This window comes from Vulpes lagopus, chromosome 6 (assembly GCF_018345385.1).
Source record: "Vulpes lagopus strain Blue_001 chromosome 6, ASM1834538v1, whole genome shotgun sequence".
NCBI lineage: Eukaryota > Metazoa > Chordata > Mammalia > Carnivora > Canidae > Vulpes > Vulpes lagopus.
In genome coordinates this window covers 81,072,724-81,098,036 of record NC_054829.1, presented here as the reverse complement: position 1 = coordinate 81,098,036, position 25,313 = coordinate 81,072,724, and the positions used below count along the sequence as shown (strand labels likewise).

The 25,313-nt window shown below is 38.6% G+C and overlaps 1 long non-coding RNA gene across 1 annotated transcript in view; it reads right to left on the bottom strand.

Moving 5' to 3' along the window:
- Window positions 1-960: 960 nt before the first annotated feature.
- LOC121492475 overlaps window positions 961-25,313 on the bottom strand; it is a 25,036-nt gene continuing 683 nt past the window's right edge. Inside the window, exons 2-4 of the long non-coding RNA XR_005988246.1 lie at window positions 19,229-19,382; window positions 16,448-17,129; window positions 961-1,098 (exon numbers count right to left, since the gene is read on the bottom strand). This is a non-coding gene — a long non-coding RNA (uncharacterized LOC121492475). The remainder of the gene's footprint in view (window positions 1,099-16,447; window positions 17,130-19,228; window positions 19,383-25,313) is intronic.

The window sequence follows — 25,313 nt, the reverse complement described above, 5'->3', positions numbered from 1 at the left end:
AGCAAGTATGTGAAGGCTTACATGGCAACACAATGTGAATCAGGAAAATTTGTGTTCTTACAGAACCCTTTAAAAATAAAGAGTGACCTGAGGTATTCTCAAGGTAAGATTGAAACCTCACTCACTTCTCATATTAAAAGATGTCCCCTCAGACCAAACCTGGAAGAAATGTTTCATTTTCTTCAACTCTGGAGTCAGTAAAAGATCTAACATTAGATACATTTCAGGCATTGTTAGAAGTTAAAAAAAAAATCTATAAGGCACATAGGATCTAAGCAAGTTCAGGACTGTGTGGTCTGAACACACGTGGGTCCGAGTAGGCTGTTGTGGCATGTGCTCTTCATCACATTAGATTGATGTTTGGAGCTATTGGGAGTTCATTCTTCCTATGTGACTGCCTACATCTCAGCCCAGAGGGAAAATCACAGGATCCAGAACATTTCCCAAGCGGGAGTTGGGTCAGATTATGTGTCTTTCTGCGAGACTGAGCCATTCTATATGGAGGTTGATGGCCATTTCATAGATGAGATGTGAGCATTCCATATAGCCCATACTCAGTGATCTGAAGACGTTCCATTTTTATTTAACCTCTCCCGACTTTCTTCTCACTAATTGTCGGTCCATGGCCTGTGCTCATTAGATTGCCAATCATCCTACCTGGTGTTTTGGATGACAATGTATTGATTATTTATATCTCATCTACTTCAAAAACTTTTTGAGATGGTTTGGTGAGTCTTTTGATCTTTCTAAAGATGGTTTTGGCTGAAGGAAATGGGCAATAATCCTTTTTTTTCTCCTTACCCAATGTGGCTTGCCTTGACTGATTCAGGAAAAAGGCCACAATTTGTTGTTGTTGCTGTTTGTTTATTTCTTTTTTAAAAAAGAGATTTTATTTATTTATTCATGAGAGACACAGAGAGAGAGGCAGAGACACAGGCAGAGGGAGAAGCAGGCTTCCTGCAGGGAGCCTGATGGAGGCCTTGATCCCAGGACCTCGCAATCATGACTTGAGCCAAAAGTAGACACTCAACTGCTGAGCCACCCAAGTGGTCCTGTTTGTTTATTTCTTAAGGTAAGGGAACATGCAGCAACATCATTCTGGAAAAACAAAACAAGGTGACAGTGCTCTTAGTTATTAGATGGTAACAGAAACTAATGGAAAGTCCTTTTTAATAAGCTGTTTCCGACATTAACATACAACTTTTCAACACAGAGATCATTATCATTCTAACAGACCAAAATACTTTGCTGTTGTTTTGCATTCAGAACTTTTTTTTAAGCTTTCCTCCTTTCAGACATGGTTTCTGCTATCAAAAAACCCAGCCATCTCTGGTTTATATTTATATAGTACCTAGTATGTAGTAAAGAAAATGTATTACACTCCTCTGTTTACATAGATTTTTCCCAAAAGAAGAAAACTGAATGGAGTTCAGTGTTCTACTGGATCAAAATGAGTATATATATATATATATATATATATATATATATATATATATTCATATGAGGTTTTTAAAAGATTTTATTTATTTATTTGAGACAGAGCAAGAGAGAGAGAGAACAGGCATGCACGAGCAGGGGGAGTGGCAGAGGGAGAGAGGGAAGCAGACTCCCCATTGAACAGGGAGCTCGAGATGGGGCTCAATCCCAGGACTTTGGGATCATGACCCGAGCCAAAGGCAGCCATTTAACTGACTGAGCCACCCAGGTACCCCTATACTGGAGTGTAGAAAGAGGTTGCCTATAAGTAAATTCCATTGCCAAGTTGTAGACATTTTATTTTGCTCACAAGATTTTGGGTAGCCATGACAGATTTGGAATAAGAAAAAACAGAGAAAGAGAGAGAAAATGTCACTCAGTAAATTGCCAAGAGAAAAATCTATATTTCACATCTAGTTATGTGTAAAAACACCTATTTTCCCCCGTGGCCCATTGAAACAAATTGTTGGAAACAGGACTTTCACTTTGTATGAGGAAAATACACATTCCACGCTTTAGGTAGAAACTGAGCATGATAAACAGTGTGTCTGGGGAAGAGGTGGGAATGATTTGCTTTTCAAATATGAAGTAAATGCATGTCCATGCTATGACAGATTGGGGCCAGGGGAGGGGGAGACACAAGAGAAAAGAAATTTTCCCAGTATTGGGGCAAGATAGCATGAAGGTTGAGGGACATTCCTTGGGTCTCTCTCTAAAGATGCCTATTGACACATATAATGAAGATGCCTATGTTGACTCTATGAACTATGCTTCTTGTTGAGCACAGTAAATGTATTTTTCCCCTCTGCATTTGCCCCTAAATTTCTGGAAAGTTTATATCCAGACATTAATTGTCTATCACATAATCTGTGAGATCAGTGATTTATTTTTTAAAGACTTGCTAGTTATGCTCACTGAGGTCATCTACCCAAAACCTGGTTCACAGCCTTAGTTTATGATTAGGATATACCCACTGCATCCCAAATGTCTTCACTGGCAGTCTCCATAGGATCCTTTGTGCTTTCTTTGCTTCTGTCTACTGACACCTCTTATGTGTTCTAGCCAGGCCTACCAAGGATTGATTATCTCTTGCAAGGGGCTGTGGCTCTTCCTCTGAACCCTGTGATACTTCAAACCCTTTCTTGTCTTATTATATTAATAACATATTAGAATTATTAGTATATTAAAATTATAAGTAATTTACCTTATTAGTAATTCTAGTAATTACTAATATTACTAGTAACTCTATCATAGGTTAAATTAAAGGCAGCAGACATAATAGAATCAGTAGTGATGTATTGCTAACATATTAATGTATAATATATAACACAATATTAATATATTTGTATATAGTAGCAGTAGACAAGTCAATCACTCAGTAAATCATTATTTGCCAAATATTCTTTTGGATCTATGATCAAGACTGTTAATAAAACAAACACAAATCCTTGTGAATGTAGAAAGTTATGTTCTTCTGGGAGAAAACAAAAATGGGCAATAACTGTAATAAATAAGTAAATCAAATAGTTGATAACTACTATGGAAAAATTAAAAAGTAGAGCAAAACAAGGAAAATCAATAAGGCTGGAGGAGAATGGGAGATAGGTTGCAATTTTTTTTATTTTTTAAGTTTTAATTTAAATTCCAGTTAGCATGCTGTGTAATATTAGTTTTGGGTGTATAGTATAGTGATTCAATGCTTCCATACCACACTAGGTGCTCATCACAGTACACTCCTTAGTCCCCATTACCTATTTCATCCATCTCCACAATCCCCATCTATAGTTAAGAGTCTATTTCTTGGTTTGCCTCTCCTCTCTCTCTTTTTACCCCTTTGTTCATTTGTTTTGTTTCTTAAATTCCACATATGACTGAAACCAGATGGTATTTGTCTTTTTCTGACTCTCTTATTTTGCTTAGCATAATACCCTTTAACTCCATCCGTGTCATTGCAAATGGCAACTTCTTTATCCATTCATCAATCAATGGACACTTGGCTGCTTCCATAATGTGGCTATTATAGATAATACTGCTATAAACATAGGGGAGCAAGTATCCCTTTGAATTAGAATTTTTGTATTCTTTAGGTAAATACCTGGTAGTGCTATTGCTGGATGATAAGGTAGTTCTATTTTTTACCTGTTTGAGGAACCTCCATACTGTTTTCCACAGTGGTTGCACCAGTTTCCTTTCCCACCAACAGTGCGAGAGGGTTTTCCTTTCTTCACATCCTTGCTGATACCTGTTGTTTCTTATGTTGTTAATTTCAGCCATTTTGATAGGGGTGAGGTGATATCTCATTGTGGTTTTGATTTGCATTTCCCTGATGATGAGCGATATTGATCATTTTTTCATGTGTCTGTTGGCCATTTGTATGTCTTCTTCAGAAAAATGTCTATTCATGTCTTCTGTTCATTTTTAAACTGGATTATTTGTTTTTTGGGGGGTTGAGTTTTATAAGTTATTTATATATTTTGAATACTAACCCTTTATTGCATAAGTCATTTGCAAATATCTTCTTTTATTCTGTAGGTTGTCTTTTAGTTTTATTGATTGTGTTCTTTGCTGTGCAGAAACTTTTTATTTTGGTCTAGTCCCAGTAATTTATTTTTGTTCTTGTTTTGATAGGTTGCAATTTTAAATGTCATAAGCATCATTGAGAAGTTGAGTTTTGAGCAAAGGCTTGAAGGAGAAGAAGGAGTTCTCTGCAGGAGAATAGATGCAGGTGGAGGAAACAGCCAATGCAAAAACCTTAAGGCAAAGATATTCTTGGCATGTTCAACAAACAGTAAGGAGGCTATTGGGCCTGCCACAGAGGGGAAGAGTGAAAAGAGATGAGGCCAGGGACCAGAAAATAAGGTGTGCAGGGTCAGGGAGCTAATTATAAGTGCTCTTACTAGGAGTGAAATTGGGAGCTGTGAGAGCGTTGTAATCAGCAGGGTGACATGGTCTGATTATAAAAGAATTACTCATGCTACCTGGGAATTGAGTATAAGGGGGCAACAGGAAAGGCTGTGAAACTAGTTGGGAGGCTGCTTCAGTAATCTGGTACAAGATGAGGTGGCTTGGACCTGGTGGTAGCAGTGATGGTGGGTGAGCTATTCTTTTCTGGTTCTCAACAACAAGATTTCCTTCTCAGATCAGTCACATCAGATCCTGTGAGACTCCTGAGTGGCATCCTTTGGAGATCACTGTTCTAGCGCTATTTGGCTTTGGATAGGTCTGTCTGTAGCTCAGGTTAGAGAAGATGATAGCCCTATTTCCTTGTGTTTCCTGGTCCAGCTTTCTAATTACATATTTGGTACGCATGTTATTTCTTGTTGATGAGCTTTTTCCTTTGACTCTTGTGGAAAAAATAAAAATTAACATTTGTTTAACAGCTCCACAGATCACACCCTATGTTGGAAACTTAAAATGTGTATAATCAGTTAAGTAACATCTATCCAGTGCTTACTAACTGCCAGGCATTGTGTCAAATACTTTTACAAAGGTGATCTTATTCAATCCTCTCCATAATCACATGAAACTACTAGTGTCATCCATTCTTATAGATATTATATCTGCATAAGACTATCTCATAAGAAGCAGAGCAGGGAATCAAACCTAAGTTTGTCTGGAGCTTTCAAGTATTTTGCTTCCCATTCAGTCCTCGCTTATGATCCCCTGAAAGGCTGTGATGTAAGAATTATTGTCTTCATGTAAGTTTAACAAATTTCCAGTCAACATGTTATTATTTTCAATGGCTAATATGTATGTATGTGCAGACTTTCTCCAATTGGCTTATTAGTTCCTTGCATATAGAAAAATTGAGCATATGCCATAGCATCAAGTGTGATGCCTCAAGCATAATTAGGGTTGAGTAAATACAAGTTGATTGATTTTGTGCTGTGTTGTTTCATGACATCATCTTATACCACATGCAGGGTCAGATTCTACTTCGTTATGCTCCCCAGAGTACACATAGCATAGTGTGTGCTCCAGAAATGTTATTCACAACATATGTTTGTTACTTAATATATTTCTATCTTTGTGATTCTGCAATGACTCTTTCAGCTCTCACCCAGCTATTTTGTCTGCTATGACTCTTATGAGAAGAAACAAACAATATTTTTTTTTCTAGAACATTTTTATTGTACTCCCACTTGGGCGGATAAAAATGAAACTGACATCAGGCCTCAAACAACAGCAGTGCTCACATGGACTTACTTTTTCTATCTTTACCAATCTCAAGAGATCTGCAGATTTATAGGGTTCCTAACTCATTCGAAAGATCCTACGAGGGAATTAGAAAGAGATAAATAGTCGTTCTAATGAGGTCAAGGAAACATGGATAGATATCACTGGCTGATGTAAAGAAGAGCGTGAGCCTATTTGCTAAGCTAGGGGTCAGAAGCTTGGGCTGATGAAGAAACATAGGAGATCCTATAAAGGATTATATGTCAAGGTCACACTAGCTTCTTACCCTTCATTGACTAATCTGTTATTAGACTATGCTGGGGGTCTCCACTTCTGCAAAACAGGCAAACAAACAATAACCACAAGGAAACACTAAAAAGCTCATTTGCCCATCACCTAATGAAGTATTCTTCCTTTATCCTACCCTAAAAACATTAATTTTTTCCCCCAATGCAGGTCTAAGTTAGCACTGGCTGCCATAACAAAATACCATAGATTTGGTGTCTTAAACAATAGAAATGTATTTCTTACAGTTCTAGAAGCTGGAAGTTCAAGATCAAGGTGCCACTTGATTCAGTTCTTGATAAGAACTTTCCCTGGAAGATGGCTACCTTCTTGATGTGTCTTCACGTGGCAGAGGGAGAGATTATTTGGCTTTTCTTCCTCTTCAACAAGTATGCTAATCCTACGTGATCATGACACTACTCTTATGACCACATTTAACAATAATTACTTCAGTAAAGGCCCTATCTCCAAATATAGTGTCATTGAAGGTTAGGGCTCTGAGATATGAATTTTGGGAAGGGGGCAGAATTTAGTTCATAGTAATATCTATCTTTGTGATTTATCTTAAGACTGAGATCTATTTATTGAATTATTGAATGTAAATTCTCTTTATAGTGCTCTCACTAGTGATTATTTAGGAGTGATCTATTTTTGCAATAGCTGAGTGCTATGTTATTCCTATTTTAAGATAAAATGCACAATAACTTTAACAGTGAAAGCACATACTTAAAACCACCTTGGGGGCCCAATTGCTACTGTTATTTGTGTGTCATTAGAAAATCTCATTAATGATTTAGAAAGTCCCAAAAATTATGAGACAAAATCTATTCTACTATTAGCTCTAGGACATAGATCATCCTTTTCAGGTATACTAATTTCTTTCATTGAGCACAGATCACATAATAATAATATTCCAGGCTAACTTTAATATCTGTATTTTTAAAAGCCATCATATATCTTTGTTTCATAATTTAGTCAGAATAAAATTGTGTCATTAAACCAGCAATGGTAGGAGGAAAAAGAATATTGTTGATTTTTCAGCTAATCTATGTCTTCCTGACTTTATAAATGACAGGTTTTGGCTACTTTATGGAAATAGCTGGCCAATAAAATAAAAGAAAATAAAAGTAGTCAAATTAGGGTGTTTTTTTTTTTTATCAAATGTAAGTAGCAAATACTGTACTGTTTATTATTCTTTGTGAGTCTAACATAAATATTGATTTTAAAGGCATATTTAGAATATGGGCTGTCAAATGCAGATCCTTTTGATAAAACTCAGAAAAAGGAAGGAATTTCAGAGATCTTTAAGCTCAACCCCTTTTTTGGTAACTGGAGCAATTATTACAGAGGGAGGTAGGAAAATAAAAAGAGCCCTCATATCCAGCATAATCTGGACTAGAATTGGGAGCCAGTTTTTGTCCAGTTGTATTAAGCTGCTCACCAATATCATCCCATTCTAGATTTAGATTATTTTCAAAATATACTTCCATGTTCTTTCTGTATCCAATAAAACATCCCTAAATCAGTAATAACTGAAATATTTCCCAATGGAAAGGGTTTGAAATCTATGAAGTATTCTTAAAAGAGCATGAGAAGTGGCCTTTTCTTGATATCCTGTGTGGTCATAATGTCTATAAATTTTTATATTAAGTTTTCTTTCTTATGAACTTACAGGTTTAAATATATATATATATTTTTTTAATATATATTTAATATATATATATTTTTAGATTTAAAGAATTTTCCTGATTGTTTAAAATTGTTTACTAGTTCTGTTGCTCCAACTCAACTATTTTGCTTTAGATTCTTTTCTTGAATTTCTGAAACTTGCCTCCTTTGCTCACTAGCTGTGAAAAATCTATTCTTGTTAGCTAGATTTGGTGACTAGTGGAGGTGAGACTATTGTGTGAGTCTATGTACAGACTTTCAGCAAAGAATTAGTGAATTGTCACCATTTTTTTGAAGGCCATAAAAATAAAAGAATAGGGATGCCTGGGTGGCTCAGTGGTTGAGCATCTGCCTTTGGCTCAGGGTGTGATCCCAGGGATCCCAGGATTGAGTCCCACATTGGGCTCCCTGTGTAGGGGGGTCTGCTTCTCCTTCTGCCTATATCTCTGCATCTTTCTCTGTGTATCTCATGAATAAATAAGTAAAATCTTTTAAAAATACAAGAATATATCTGCATATCATATTTTTTTTTTGCATATCATATTTTTAAAAACATATTGGAGTCATTTCCTATTTCAAAGTGGCACATGATGTGAAACAGCTGAAATGTTTCAAAAATGTGGCAGATATATTAGAAAACATATGTACATGAAAGACTTAAATCTTGTATTGGGTCTGATAAATAGCATGAGACTCTCAGAGGGTTTGAATATTTTCCAATGTGTGATATACTGAGAGTGCTGTCGTATTTATGTGGCTATGTGGTCAAACTCAAGCATGAGAAATGGCTTGGTTTTCTCATGCAGGGTGGACAGAGTCAGATCATTGTGTTGAACTCAGATATGGTAGATACCATACATATATAATGTTCATATATATGCATTATACAACTGTAAATACAAATATAAACACAGGCCTACATATAAATATATAAATGATCAGGGCTCTGACAAGAGATGAGCAGACTTTATTTATTTTTTTTAAAAAAGATTTTATTTTTATTTATTCATGAAAGACACAGAGAGAGAGGCAGGCTGTAGAAGCAGGCTCCCTACAGGGAGCCCGATGCGGGACACTATTCCAGGACCCCGGGATCATGACCTGAGCCAAAGGCAGATGCTCAACCACTGAGCTATCCCAGGTGCCCCAAGAAGACTTTAGACTTCAGGTGAAGGAATTCTGGAAAAGGGAAAGAGGCACTGAAATCAAAGTTTTCAAAACAACAAACAAACCTTGCAAACAAAAAAAAAAGCAAAATGAAGATAATCCACTTTGCCTCCCTCACAGTTGTTTTCTAGGACCTTGATGAACCCAGGTAACAACAACTGCTAGGAGTCTTGAATACCAGAAGCCGGGTTGCATAGGCTCCATTTCTTACTAACCATGGCCTGGGAAAAATTACTTCTTTGTGTCTTTGTTTCTTTAAAATGGAGATGATGATAGTACATACCACATGGATTGTCATAAAGGCTGAGTGAGTAAACATATGTAAAACACTCAGAAACATGGACATGACCTATCTCAGAGGATGGGCCTGGGCTAAAATATAGGTGGGGCAGAGGGAGAAGAAGCATTTTCTTTTGCTATTCTCAAAGTCAGTAGATTTCTCAGCTTTAAAGCCTGTAAAAAGAATACGCTGGAGGGATGCCTGAGTGGCTCAGTGGTTGAGCATCTGCCTTTGGCTCAGGTTGTGATCCCAAAGTCCCGCGATCGAGTCCCACATCCAGCTCCTCACAGGGAGCCTGCTTCTCCCTCTGCCTGTGTCTCTGCCTCTCTCTGTGTGCCTCACATGAATGAATAAATACAACCTTTAATAAAATAAAATACAGAGGAAAATATTACATTGGTAAAATGTCAAGCTTACAACTTCAAAATGAAAATGCCCAAAGAAATGGGAGCTCAATGGATCTCATTGTCGTAGTCATTTCACAGAGGCTCCAAGGTTGCTTTATTAAAGATGGAAATTCAATCATTTCCCAATCAAATTATAGAGGAACAGATGAGTTAACATTGTTTCATAGACCTTTCACCTTCCGACATTTGAGTCAGAGAAAAGAAAACACTCAGCCTTTATTTTATATGTTATTTTTTCCCTGTTATCCGAGAACAGCTATTCCTTCTCAAGTCAGTAGGGATCTCTGAGAGTGCAAGCTGCTCTCTATGCTATCGGGTACTTTGAGAAGACATTTAGGTCATTATAGCAAGACACAATGAGATTAAAACAAAACAAACAAACAAAAATGAACATGCTTTATAAGTGTCATAAAAGTCGTATTAAAATACTCTCTTTAAGATGTAAATTAGATATCTTGGGCTGTTTTCCTGTCAAGATTTTTCTATAGAGTGCTTTGAAAGGTACAACAAAAAACACAAACCCTCTCAATAATTTCTAAATAAATGCTTCCAATAATGTTTATATTTAGGCTTTTTAGGCTGAATCATTATTCTGGGAACTCTTTTCTCCTTCAAAGATGCTAAAGTTTTCTCTCTCTCTCTCTCTTTTTCTCTCTCATTAACATTTCAGAGTAAAGCAATAGATAGCTTTATGCCCTTAGGGTACTGGAAAGGGCAGATTGTTTCTCTCCCTAAAAGCATGTAATTTTCATATTTTGTTTTTCATTGATTAATATTTCCCTGGAAGAAGTCTTGGAGGAAAGCAAGGTTGGTTGGAGATTTATATGTTACATATTAACTGAAATGTAATGGTTAATGTGAATAAGCAGTGTAATCTCTCTAAAGTCATAGGACACATAAAATCTTTGATCTCTCCAGCAAAAAACAAGATTTGTAGCAATGGTTTTAACTTTTAGTTAAGAATGAAGAAATGGGAATTCAGAGGTTTTACATGTCAGACTTACGAAGGTCTGATTACTTGATGTTTAATAGCAAGAAAGTGATTTGTAATTAAAGTCAATATGGAAAGAAAAAGTTGTACACGCTTAGGTGGCTCAAATACCTTTCCTCTTTGATTAATTACCAAATGATTGGTTAATGCAACCAAGTGAATTAAATTGAATAACCCATCAGGGAAACAGCAATAGTCATTATCTAGTTGCTACCAGAGGTTATTTGAGTATACATGTTTGTGAAGGAACTAAATTTCTACCAGCAATCTTCCATATCATATCTAATTGCATTCCAGAATCCTCAGAGTCCAATGAAGGTAACAGACTATGAAGGGGAGTGACCAGATGATGCAGCAATGTAGAAAATTTGCCTGAAAGATCAAGAAGACAGATGAGCCTCAGGCTGTTCTAGAAAGAGGCACTCAGTGATCTAGAAGGACTATGGGAGTTAGGGAGTGCTTGCATAAATAAAGGTGCAAGAGAGAGTCATATGGAAAGACAGAAATTGAGTTTGTAGTAGACAAGTCACCATTTCTATATATCCAGGCCTGACTTCTAACTGTTGGCATCATAGATTCTTTGCCTGAAGGCTTTCTGACTGCCAGGGGAAGCTAGAAGTAAAGGGGAAAGGGGAATTATTGCCCTCCACCAGTCACTGACGGGAGCTGGTGGGAAAAACATCCACCCTCCTCAAGGAATGATTGTGGTGAGTGTCCTGCAGGGATTCCCAGGGCTCCCAGTGGGAATAAGCCCCAACTGTTTACAGTGGAAACTGGCTTCATCATGTCCTTATAATTGGCTTTCTTCTCTTCCTGGTCTCTCTGCTCGGCACTTTGCCAGGGCTTCCTGGTACCATCTTCTAACTGAACAATTTACACTTGAATATTGTCCAGCATTAGCTTCAGGAGGAACCTGAAAGTAGGACAACTCAACCCAGCAAAGTACTTGGAGAAGAGGAAGATATTTTTTGTCAGAAGATAGAAAATGGTGATGTGCGTACATTTCCTTCTTCTTCACCACAAAGGCCACCTATATATACAGATGGGAGCAAATTGATGCCATAGTAGCTCTTCCCAGTCTCTCTCTTTGGAAGAGGGCTGATGGTCTCAGGTGTCATTCAATTTCTCCTTCTGTGTTTAGTTGGTGGAGGTATGACGCAGGAGGTACGCTGCCATGGAGGAAACCTACACCGTGTCGCCTCTGCTCTTGCTATGTACCCTTTGAGGGGGTCTACTCCAAGTGCCAATTTCTGCCACTTGAATGATAGCCAGGCACTAGGCAAGATCCATAAGGGGTTGTTCAGTCCTCCTTCTCGCAGCCAGGCCCACCACTCCTCAAGAGATATCCACTGACGTCCTGCAAGTTGGAGGAGACTTCTGCTGTTGGAGTCCAACAGCAGAGACCTCACAGTCCTTCCTCTCAGAGCTCTGAAAAATCTTCACCAATATGTTCTCAGGCTAGTCAGCTGTAGCCTCCTCACAGGTCTGTATAAAAGTTTACTCTCTCTACGTCTCCCTGAGGTACCTGCTGCCTGGCTATAAGCACAGCATGATGACACTGTTTGGAAGGCACAGATCACCCATGTGGTATTAATTGATCCCAGCATTTCGCTGGGTATTGACATTGTCACAGCATAGAGAGAACTAACGATTACACTCAATTTCTTTCTTTTTTAAGATTATTTATTTATTTGAGAGAGGGAGCACATGTGCAAGCAGGGTGGGGGAAGGGAGGGGAGCAGAGAAAAATAGACTCCTCATTGAGCATGGAGCCAGATGTGGGCCTGATTCCATAACCCTGGAACCATGACCCAAGTCAAAATCAAGAGTCTGATGCTCAATTGACTAAGCTACCCAGGTACCCTATACCCAATTTCATGTAACTTGACATTTTTGTATTCTTTTGATGAGGTGAAGAAACATTTCCCTTCTTTTGGAACACTGGGTGGACAGGGATGAAGGAGGCTATGCTGTCTTCCCTTCACTCTGCTGAAGTCACAGCTACTGCCTGCTGCACCCCCTCATCTCTCCTCCCTAGGGAACATGCTCCAGAACGCTCCATGTCCATGCATAATTTCCTTCTGGAATCCTCGGCAAGGGGGATATATCCTAGCCATGTATGATGCTCAGGATTCAGAGTGCTGCCAGAAGGTGAGCAGATAGCCAAGGGTATGATAGAAGTTGCCTTGGGTCCCTTAAGAGAATAAGGTGACCAGACTGAGGGGCTTTGGGGGAAGGGGAGACAAGGGTGTGAGGATAGCAGGGCACCAAAGTGAGGCAGGACCCCCAAGAGAAAGGCTCCCCAGGAGTGAGAGGACAATCATTCCAAAGGGCTGTGTAAGGGGTCCTAGGAAATATTACCTCTGTTTCCTATATCCTGAGCAAGTACAGAAATAAAAGAGAAGCGAGAGAGACCAAAATATTACTTTTATTTCTGACTGAATGAGATGCCCATCTTCCCTGCCAGGTAGGAAGGAATCCAGCTACCTTAAAGCCTCCACAATGCAAAGTTCATGTGAAGAGATCATACAGGGATAGAGAAAAAGGCTGGCCCCAAATGTGTGAGTGAGCAAGACGACAGTTTATTCCAGTCTTAGAAATTATCCGACTGTAGCAGAGCAAGTTGCTAAGATAGAACCATCTCGCCAAGCCCTTTCCATGTTCTTGACCTGCAGAAACTGTGATTGATGTTAAATGATTGTTGCTTTAACTCACCAAATTTTGCAAGGTTTTTGTTATTTCTGTTGATAAATTAGTGGACTCCTATTTTCTTTTTTGAAAAACAATGTGATAGGGGATCCCTGGGTGGCTCAGCGGTTTAACGCCTGCCTTCAGCCCAGGGTGTGATCCTGGGGTCCCAGGATCGAGTCCCATGTCGGGCTCCCTGCATGGAGCCTGCTTCTCCCTCTGCCTGTGTCCCTGCCTCTCTCTCTCTCTCTCTCATGAATAAAGAAATTAATAAATAAAATATATTTAAAAAAATAAAAACAATGTGATAACATCATTTATGGACAATACCTGTTACAATTTCTATCAACAGTCATGAGTATATGTGTGCATGCGTGTGTTTAGCTATTTTCAGTTGAGTGTATCTTTATGAATTACCACTATTATTGATTTCAGAGTCCACCTAACCAATAGTACTCACCAAGGGCCTGAACCAGGAAATGTAGAAGCACTTCTATCAATCTCCCAGGAGATGCTGATGCTGATGGGCCAGGGACCACTCTCTAAGCAGCAAGGCATTAAGCTGTGTTGTTTTTCATACCAGTTGCTGGCCTAGATTTTGCCAGTAGGTTGTGGTTGTAGTAGTTTGGCGATAATGAATTCTCATTCCCTCATAGGACTATACTACAGGATTTACAGTAACAGCAGAGCCGACCAGTAACTTGGTAGTACTGACCCTGCACTGGTGGGTTTTTCAGATTCTGCTTCCTCAAGGTCTATCTATTCTGTTGCTTTTAAGCCTTTAAGGATGGCCCAGTTATAAGGAATACATTTCTAATGTGACATGGTTTTGAATTGTGGCCAATATGTTCTCCCATCCCTATAGATGGGATATATTTAAAATGAATAGAAGGGTTCATGTTTATTAGGGTTTTTTCAAGCTTCTGGTAATTCTCAGAAATCTCCAGATAGAAGCTTTTAGAACCCTTACTAATGGGAGAAGAGTTATGTTACCAATATCCAAGTAGTCAGTAACCGCATTAGGTTGATATTCATTCTTTTCTTTCTTGTTTTGATTTTATTTTATTTTTTGTTTTGTTTTCTTAAACTAACATCTAAATAACCATACATTCCTGTTTTAGGTGTCAGCTAATAGTGGAGGAAAGCTAGGCAAGATTTAAATATATGGCAGCAATTTAATGCTTAAAGAATGACTCCTCTATGCACCCAGCTTTGTAATGGATTATAGTAAAAAGGCAGGCTAGACAAATTTCTGGGACACCAGGTTAGGCAGGGCTCTAGATATTCACTCAAATGTATAAAAAGCCAAGACTCTAATTCATTTCTCTGTTAGTGCATTATGGATGATGTTGCAAACCTCTCAGTTGAACAGCCCTGAAATGCAATTGGAACAGCATTTCTTGAAGTGTTCCAAGGTATGATGAGAGACAATTGCAATAAAGGATGGAAGAAATGAAGGAAGAAAGACTATTAAATTTTGGGAAATACTAAAAATAGTTAAACAGAATTCTTTCCTGAAGGACATCCTACAGTCTTTACGATTGCGATGTGCAGTGAGTTTCAAGTGGGAATTAGCTACTCTATGTCTTTCCCAAATTAGTTTTAAATAGCAAACCACTTTTTTGGGGCATGAGTTAGAAAAATATATGTCTTGGGGCAACTTTTTAAACTACCCAACTTCCTTTGAATATCTGGTAAGAATTTTATAGGTGTTTTCAACTCAAATGTCTTTATGAACTGCATGAAAGCCTGAGGCAGGTAGTGGTAGAGTCTGTGACAAATTGGGAGATACTATGCCAATCTAAAACAATTTTTTTTAGACTTTATTTATTTATTTATTTACCTATTAATTATTATTATTATTATTTTACTCACAACCCTGAGATCAAGACCTGAACTGAAATCGAGGTGCCTTGATTTTATTTACCCAATGTAGGGCTTGAACTTACAATCCAGAGATCAAGAGTCACATGCTCTACCAACTGAACCAGCCAGTGTCCCCCGGAAAACATTTAAATTCAAATTTCTAAAAGCCTTCTTCTGGCCAGGTATACTTGTTGGTTATTGCTGCATAACAAATTGTCCTAAAGAAACTAGCATTTTGAAACAAACCTATATTAGTTCACAGTTTTTGTGGTTCAGGAACTTGGGAATAGCTTAGGTGCGTACTCTGGCTCAGGGCCTCTCATAGGACTGCAGTCACAGAGTTGCTGTTTCAGGGCTACAGGATCTCTTCCAATACTATTCACATGGCTATGGCTAGAGGCCTCAGTTCCTTGCCATATAGGCCTTTCCACAGGACTGCTCATGACATGGCATCTTGCTTTTTCCATAATGAGTGATCTTATAGGGACAAAGAATAAACAGAAAGCTGTGGCACTTTTATGTTGTTTCTAACTTTTTGCAATTATAAAGTAGATTGCAGTTAATATCTCTACAATTAAATACTTCAGACATGCACATCCATTTCCTTAACAAATTTTTAGGGGTATGATTGTATTCATACTGCCATTAGGACTCAGATGTCATTTCTTCTGAGATGCCTTCCCCAATCTCTTTGAAATGGACCTTTCTCCTGTCACTGGCTATTCAATTATCTTGTTTTACTTTCTATAGGATTATCATGATCTGAAATTGTTTGATCATTTACGAATTTCTCTCCTCTTACAGAATATAAGCTCCTTGAAGACAAAGATTTTGCTTGATTTGATCATTACTGTATTTCTAGCATCTGAAATAGCTCAAAAGTATTTAATGAATAAATTAATGCATACAGGTTTTCATTTTCCTGTCATTGGCCTTACGCTATCATTAAGAAAAAAAATCCCAAATAGGTGAAAACTGACATCTTGTTAATGGCATATTGTATGCCTTTGCTCACTGTTTAGGTTGACCTTTATTTTTTTCAAATGTTTACTGATGGCCGTAGTTCTACTTTTAAAAATTGCTCTTTCATATTCTCTTGTGATAACCATAACATAGCATATAGTTAATCAAATCACTATGTGGTACACCTGAAACTAATGTAATATTGTGTGTCAACTACACTTCAATTAAAAAAACAAAAAACCTGCTGTTTCACATTCTTTTCCCAGTTAAAAAATTGGGGCATTTGTTCCTTTTCCTATTGATCTATAACAGTTATTGATATATTAACTTATTGCCTGCCACTAACATTACTGAGGCAAGTTGTACCAAATTAATTTCTCTCTGCAGGCCAGATCACTTGCAGGCAATCAACTTTTTTCAATTCCAAGATGACAGTGACAGACTGATAGTTTGAAAATAAGAATGGCTGAAAGGACTCACTCTTTTCCTAGAAGTGTGCTTGCAGCTGCTATTTGCAGAATCCAAGCCTTTTGTTTGCTTCGTCTGAGTTTCTAGAGTTAGCCTAAGGTCTTTAAAAGTACTTCTTCATCAGACCAATGTGACAAAGCGGGGCCTCTTCATTTGAAGTTGTGCTTCAGGGAGTCCTTAAAATAGTCCTCCTGCCCCATCCTGCTTGGGGCTGTCCTAGTTTAGCTCACAATTATGAAAGTTTCTTGAGTGTCTAGTGGTTGTACATTTCCCAAATGGGGTCAGTACCATAAAGCTCTGCCAAGATGAATGCCACTTTATTGTTGGAGTCCCTGGCTGCTCATTCACTGTTCAATAGGTACACATGGAATGCTGTTGGAAATGCTTGAGCAAGAAGTGACTTCCAAGGTAGATACACCTCACAACATGTTCAGAGTTGGGCTTTAAGTCTTGAGTCACCTTCTGCCTGCTGGCATCTCAAAGGAGCTAGCCTCCCCTGGTCCACATTTCTTCTTTGTCAATCTGTGCAATACTATATCAACAATTTGAAGACACACTTTGGGTATTGCCTCCATCTCCTTCAAGCATGCTTGAAAAAAATTCTTTAAATAGGAGTATATTCCCCTAGGCCAGTTTAGCATATCTTGATCCTCTCTATCTTTTTCTCTCTGTTTCTTTGTTTCTCTCTCGTGTTCTGTGAAAAAGAGAAGAATGAATTATGAAAAGTGACAAAATATGAGGAGCTGTGGTCCTGTAACTCCCACCTATCCCTTCAGTGATGAGGGACTATATTATATTATATACACCTAGAATGGATTTTAAATGAAACCATTAAACATTAAATGAAACCATTATAACATTCTTCCTCTATTTAATATAACAGGAAAATAGTAAGACCTTTAAACCTCAGCTCCATACTAAGCTTCTAATTAATAGAAAATGGGATGATTGGAACAGGGCAAAGATGAACCAGGGAGTAAAAGAAGGCTTTCATGTTGCCAGTTAATTGGGTTGACCTCATGATGCTCACTGAACTTTATATGGGTGTAATTGGAGTGTGTAAATGTAGCACATCAAAATCAAAGCAAGTCTTCTATAAAATTTCAGTGTGAAAAATCAGAAACTCTTTGCTCTGCTTTTTTTTTTTTTAATTGACCTAGCCTCTATTCAACATGTAATTGAATTAGGCCAGTGATATAATCTTCTACTAATAGATGATTGCAGATTTGTTCTTCTTGAATTGTTAATGCAGATATGAAATTGAGGCCATGCTGTTAATTCTTTATCTTTTTGATTGAAAACTATGATTTTGGGATGTTTTGCTCTAAGAAAGAGCAATACTAATCATAATCTTTTTATTTCATTTTCTGAGAGAGCACCTTAATTGAGCTATGATCATTTTCATCTCCACTTGTGCTACAGCTGAGAATCCGAGTATATGTAGAGTATAACTTCAGAGGCCTTGGTAGAAAACTCATTTCGGAAACTTCTAGCAGTAAAGTATCCTTGGGCTTCCGTGGCTTGCTGCTGGATCACTCTTCCAACAGCTTGAGGGACACAACTCCTTCCTCTTTAGAAAATAAGATCTACCAACCTTGCAACTCTTGTTTTTCTCTCCTTTGCCAAGGGTAAAGAACTGTGTTTCCTAGTGGGGCTGGGGAGCTAACTCCTAGTACAAAGGAAGAGCAAGTTCTACAAATACCACATAGCATTGAGGAACTTTTAAGCCGCAAGGCAAATCCATCCAAAGGCCTGTGCTTTAAGATATGCTATGGTAGGGGCCATTACAGCAAGAATATAAAACAAGTAGGACTTTTTGTCTTCTTAAATGTGGACTTAGCACCTACCATGCGATGCATAATTAGCTCTTTCATCTGTTAGGGCTTCTCTGTAAGGCTAACATTTTTCATTTTCTTTACTTCCTTTTTATCCCCATGCTTGCTTGTACTTGAGTACTCTGTTCTCTGTATACTATTTACAATTGCTTGAGAAAGGACGCAAAATAAAAATTAATAGAGGGTGCCTTAGTCAGCTAAGGATCTCTTAATCTCAGCTTAGGTCTTTATCTCAGGGTCATGAGTTCAAGCCCCCTTTTGGTTTCTGTGTTGCATGTGGAGCCTACCTTAAAAAAAAATTAATAGTACAACAGCATTTTAAATGAACTAGTGGTACAGACTGAGTGGATCTTACTGTCACATTTGCCAGTTCAGTGGTGTGCTAGAGATGGCTTATACCTACCTGCTCCTGAGAGCTGATTTGCTATCTCTTCCCAAGCCCACATTTAGTGGTGTCAAATTGGTAGCTTGAAATTAGCCACGGAGGCTAATCAGGCATGATTATACACCTTTCCAAATCAACTGTGTCCCCCTGCCCCACAAACTCAGTTGTTAGACATTCTCAACACATCCCTGCCTGTGGTCAATGAATGAAAGCAAGACGGCAAAAGTGAATCATGAAAATCCGCCATTGGAAGACTTTATGACTGGTAGAACTGTTGTATATACAGGGACTCGAGTCACATGACAATCCATGTAGACTGAGACAATAAAGGACTGAGGACCATTCTTTTGAATAAGTGCAGCAAAATAGGTATGTCTTAATGTGTTGTCTTTCAAAATTACTGCTATGAAAAATGATGCATTTATTTTACTTAGTTGTCATTACTCAAGCTGGTTTTGAATGTGCCTCTTTTTGAAACCAGTTCTAGACGAATATTTATGAGGCACATGCATGCTTTATTACCTCATAGTCTAATATGTAAGATACAAAATGCTAAAATATCTTAATCCTTACCATATTCCGACCTGCAGCAGGTGACATCAGCTAGCATTCCTCTTTTAGGTTCTCTTTGGCCAGCTGCTGCTGTGGTTCCCAGTAAGACCCCGAGTGGCCCATTTTCTCTGCTTGAGTGGCATTGGGCAGATGAGCCAGCCCAGCTCCTAAGCAGCTATGTAACCAAAAAATGAAACATCAATCTCCCTTCCAACAATCACCCTAATCCTTACCAGAATTCTTGTGAGGTCCTTCCCTTTCATTCAGGGAGGAAAATCCTCTCTTCCCAGTAGGGGGAGCTGAAGGAAGGGAGGAAACAGTTCTTTTTTTTTTTTTTTTTTTTTTACAGTTCTTTTTTATAACACACTATAGTCCCCTAAAGGATGGTCTTTCTGGCTCCCATTTCTCCTCTTACATCATTCAGGGGTGAGAAGAGGGGGTAAGCAATGCTTTGTCCTGATACTTCAAGCCTTGGAGGGGTGATTGGATCCAACTTCTGAGAGTTCTCTTAGGAACTTGCCACCCTTTTTCTCAGGGCCATAATTGTTTTAAAATGCATAATCTCACCCAGCACCCCATACAGGAATCCTGTTGCAAAAATAGATTGCTTTTTACAACTTTTATGCTTGTGAATTCAGTGTGTGAAACAATGGAGGCCCTGCAACACAGACAATTTTATTTATTTATTTATTTATTTATTTATTTATTTATTTATTTATTTTTAGTGAATTTATTTTTTATTGGTGTTCAATTTAACAACATACAGAATAACACCCAGCGCTCATCCCATCAAGTGCCCCCCTCAGTGCCCGTCACCCACTCACTGCCACCCCCTGCCCTCCTCCCCTTTCACCACCCCTAGTTCATTTCCCAGAGTTAGGAGTCTTTATGTTCTATCTCCCTTTCTGATATTTCCCACACATTTCTTCTCCCTTCCCATATATTCCCTTTCACTACTATTTATATTCCCCAAATGAATGAGAACATATAATGTTTGTCCTTCTCTGATTGACTTACTTCACTCAGCTTAATACCCTCCAGTTCCATCCACATCGAAGCAAATGGTGGTATTTGTCGTTTCTAATGCCTGAGTAATATCCCATTGTATACATAGACCACATCTTCTTTATCCATCATCGTTCGATGGACACCGAGGCTCCTTCCACAGTTTGGCTATTGTGGACATTGCTGCTAGAAATACCGGGGTGCAGGTGTCCTGGCCTTTCATTGCATCTGTATCTTTGGGGTAAATCCCCAACAGTGCAATTGCTGAGTCGTAGGGCAGGTCTATTTTGAACTCTTTGAGGAACCTCCACACAGTTTTCCAGAGTGGCTACACCAGTTCACATTCCCACCAACAGTGCAGGAGGGTTCCCTTTTCTCCACATCCTCTCCAACATTTGTGGTTTCTGGCCTTGTTAATCTTCCCCATTTTCACTGGTGTGAGGTGGTATCTCATTGTGGTTTTGATTTGTATTTCCCTGATGGCAAGTGATGCAGAGAGTTTTCTCATGTGCATGTTGGCCATGTCTATGTCTTCCTCTGTGAGATTTCTCTTCATGTCTTTTGCCCATTTCATGATTCGATTGTTTGTTTCTTTGGTGTTGAGTTTAATAAGTTCTTTATAGATCTTGGAAACTAGCCCTTTATCTGATACGTCATTTGCAAATATCTTCTCCCATTCTGTAGGTTGTCTTTTGGTTTTGTTGACTGTATCCTTTGCTGTGCAGAAGCTTCTTACCTTGATGAAGTCCCAATAGTTCATTTTTGCTTTTGTTTCCCTTGCCTTCATAGATGTATCTTGCAAGAAGTTGCTATGGTCAAGTTCCAAAAGGGTGTTGCCTGTGTTCTCCTCGAGGATTTTGATGGAATCTTGTCTCACATTTAGATCTTTCATCCATTTTGAGTTTATCTTTGTGTATGGTGCAAGAGAGTGGTCCAGTTTCATTCTTCTGCAAGTGGGTGTCCAATTTTCCCAGCACCATTTATTGAAGAGACTTTCTTCCAATGGATAGTCTTTCCTCCCTTATCCAATATTAGTTGACCATAAAGTTCAGGGTCCACTTCTGGGTTCTCTATTCTGTTCCATTGATCTATGTGTCTGTTTCTGTGCCAGTACCACACTGTCTTGATGACCACAGCTTTGTAGTCCAACCTGAAGTCTGGTATTGTGATGCCCCCAAGATATGGTTTTCTTTTTTAAAATTCCCCTGGCTATTCGGGGTCTTTTCTGATTCCACACAAATCTTAAAATAATTTGTTCTCACTCTCTGAAGAAAGTCCATGGTATTTTGATAGGGATTGCATTAAATGTGTAAATTGCCCTGGGTAACATTGACATTTTCACAATATTAATTCTGCCAATCCATGAGCATGGAATATTTTTCCATCTCTTTGTGTCTTCCTCAATTTGTTTCAGAAGTGTTCTATAGTTTTTAGGGTATAGATCCTTCACCTCTTTGGTTAGGTTTATTCCTAGGTATCTTATGCTTTTGGGTGCAATTGTAAATGGGATTGACTCCTTAATTTCTCTTTCTTCAGTCTCATTGTTAGTGTATAGAAATGCCACTGATTTCTGGGCATTTATTTTGTATCCTGCCACGCTACCAAATTGCTGTATGAGCTCTAGCAATCTTGGGGGGAGGCTTTTGGGTTTTCTATGTAGAGTATCATGTCATCGGCGAAGAGGGAGAGTTTGACTTCTTCTTTGCCAATTTGAATGCCTTTAATGTCTTTTTGTTGTCTGATTGCTGAGGCGAGGACTTCCAGAACGATGTTGAACAGCAATGGTGAGAGTGGACATCCCTGTCTTGTTCCTGATCTTAGGGGCAAGGCTCCCAGTGGTTCCCCATTGAGAATGATATTTGCTGTGGGCTTTTTGTAGATGGCTTTTAAGATGTCGAGGAATGTTCCCTCTATCCCTACACTCTGAAGAGTTTTGATCAGGAATGGATGCTGTATTTTGTCAAATGCTTTCTCTGCATCTAATGAGAGGATCATATGGTTCTTGGTTTTTCTCTTGTTGATATGATGAATCACATTGATTGTTTTACGAGTGTTGAACCAGTCTTGTGTCCCGGGGCTAAATCCTACTTGGTCATGGTGAATAATCTTCTTAATGTACTTTCCGATCCTATTGGCTAGTATCTTGTTGAGAATTTTTGCATCCATGTTCACCGGGGATATTGGTCTGTAATTCTCCTTTTTGGTGGGGTCTTTGTCTGGGTTTGGAATTAAGGTGATGCTGGCCTCATAGAAAGAATTTGGAAGTACTCCATCTCTTTCTGTCTTTCCAAACAGCTTTAGTAGAATAGGTATGGTTTCTTCTTTAAAGGTTTGATAGAATTCCCCTGGAAAGCCATCTGGCCCTGGACTTTTGTGTCTTGGGAGGTTTTTGATGACTGCTTCAATTTCCTCCCTGGTTATTGGCCTGTTCAGGTTTTCTATTTCTTCCTGTTCCAGTTTTGGTAGTTTGTGGCTTTCCAGGAATGCGTCCATTTCTTCTAGATTGCCTAATTTATTGGCATATAGCTGTTCATAATATGTTTTTAGAATCGTTTGTATTTCCTTGGTGTTGGTAGTGATCTCTCCTTTCTCATTCGTGATTTTATTAATTTGAGTCTTCTCTCTCTTCTTTTTAATAAGGCTGGCTAATGGTTTATCTATCTTATTAATTCTTTCAAAGAACCAACTCCTGGTTCTGTTGATCTGTTCCACAGTTCTTCTCGTCTCAATTTCGTTGACTTCTGCTCGAATCTTAATTAACTCTCTTCTTCTGCTGGGTGTAGGATCTATCTGCTGTTTTTTCTCTAGCTCCTTTAGGTGTAAGGTTAGCTTTTGTATTTGAGTTCTTTCCAGTTTTTGAATGGATGCTTGTATTGCGATGTATTTTCCCCTTAGGACTGCTTTTGCTGCATCCCAAAGATTTTGAACGGTTTTATCTTCATTCTCATTAGTTTCCATGAATCTTTTAAATTCTTCCTTAATTTCCTGGTTGACCCTTTCATCTTTTAGCAGGATGGTCCTTAACCTCCACGTGTTTGAGGTCCTTCCAAACTTCTTGTTGTGATTTAGTTCTAATTTCAAGGCATTATGGTCTGAGAATATGCAGGGGACAATCCCAATCTTTTGGTATCAGTTCAGACCCGATTTGTGACCCAGTATGTGGTCTATTCTGGAGAAAGTTCCATGTGCACTTGAGAAGAATGTGTATTCAGTTGAGTTTGGATGTAAAGTTCTGTAGATATCTGTGAAGTCCATCTGGTCCAGTGTATCATTTAAAGCTCTCGTTTCTTTGGAGATGTTGTGCTTAGAAGTCCTATCGAGTATAGAAAGAGCTAGATTGAAGTCACCAAGTATAAGTGTATTATTATCTAAGTATTTCTTCACTTTGGTTATTAATTGATTGATATATTTGGCAGCTCCCACATTCGGGGCATATATATTGAGGATTGTTAAGTCCTCTTGCTGGATAGATCTTTTAAGTATGAGATAGTGTCCCTCTTCATCTCTCACTACAATCTTCGGGGTATATTTTAGTTTATCTGATATAAGGATGGCTACCCCTGCTTTCTTTTGAGGACCATTCGAATGGTAAATGGCTCTCCAACCTTTTATTTTCAGGCTGTAGGTGTCCTTCTGTCTAAAATGAGTCTCTTGTAGACAGCAAATAGATGGGTCCTGCTTTTTTTGTCCAGTCTGAAACCGTGCGCCTTTTGATGGGGTCATTAAGCCCGTTCACGTTCAGAGTTACTATTGAGAGATATGAGTTTAGTGTCATCATGATATCTATTCAGTCCTTGTTTTTGTGGATTGTTCCACTGAACTTCTTCTTAAAGGGGAATTTTAAGAGTCCCCCTTAAAATTTCTTGCAGAGCTGGTTTGGAGGTCACATATTCTTTCAGTTCCTGCCTGTCTTGGAAGCTCTTTATCTCTCCTTCCATTCTGAATGAGAGCCTTACTGGATAAAGTATTCTTGGTTGCATATTCTTCTCATTTAGGACCCTGAATATATCCTGCCAGCCCTTTCTGGCCTGCCAGGTCTCTGTGGAGAGGTCTGCTGTTACCCTAATACTCCTCCCCATAAAAGTCAGGGATTTCTTGTCTCTTGCTGCTTTAAGGATCTTCTCTTTATCTTTGGAATTTGCAAGCTTAACTATTAAATGTCGAGGTGTTGAATGGTTTTTATTGATTTTAGGGGGGATCTCTCTATTTCCTGGACCTGAATGCCTGTTTCCCTTCCCAGATTAGGAAAGTTTTCAGCTATGATTTGTTCAAATACATATTCTGGCCCTCTGTCCCTTTTGGCACCCTCGGGAACCCCAATTAAACGTAGGTTTTTCTTCCTCAGACTGTCGTTTATTTCCCTTAATCTATCTTCATGGTCTTTTAATTGTTTGTCCCTTTTTTTCCTCAGTTTCCCTCTTTGCCATCAACTTGTCTTCTATGTCACTCACTCATTCTTCCACCTTGTTAACCCTCGTCGTTAGGAGTTGTAGTTTGGATTACATCTCATTCAATTGATCTTTAATTTCTGCCTGATTGGATCTAAATTCTGCACTCATGAAGTCTCTTGAGTCCTTTATGCTTTTTTTCTAGAGCCACCAGTAGCTGTATAATAGTGCTTGTGAATTGGCTTTCTGACATTGAATTGTAATCCAGATTTTGTAACTCTGTGGGAGAGAGGACTGTTTCTGATTCTTTCTTTTGAGGTGAGGTTTTCCTCTTAGTCATTTTGCTCAGTGCAGAGTGGCCAAAAACAAGTTGTGTTGGGAAAAGGAGAAAAAGAGAGGAGAGAAAGAAGGAAAGAAAAGAGAAAAAGAAAAAAGAAAAAAGGAAGAAAAAAAGAAAAAGAAGAAGAAATAGAGAAAGAGAAAGAAAGGAAAAAAATGGGGTGGGGGAAGGAAACAAATCAAAAAGCAAAAAAAAAAAAAAAACAACATAAAACATAAAACCACAGGGGAGTATCCTCTGATTCTGTATACTGTAAGTCCCTTGACTTCCCCTGGAACTTGTCCGTCCAGCTGGTCTTCTGGGGGAGGGGCCTCCTGTGCTGATTCTCAGGTGTTAGCGCTTGGGGGAGCTGCTCTCCCCCTGCCTGGTGCAG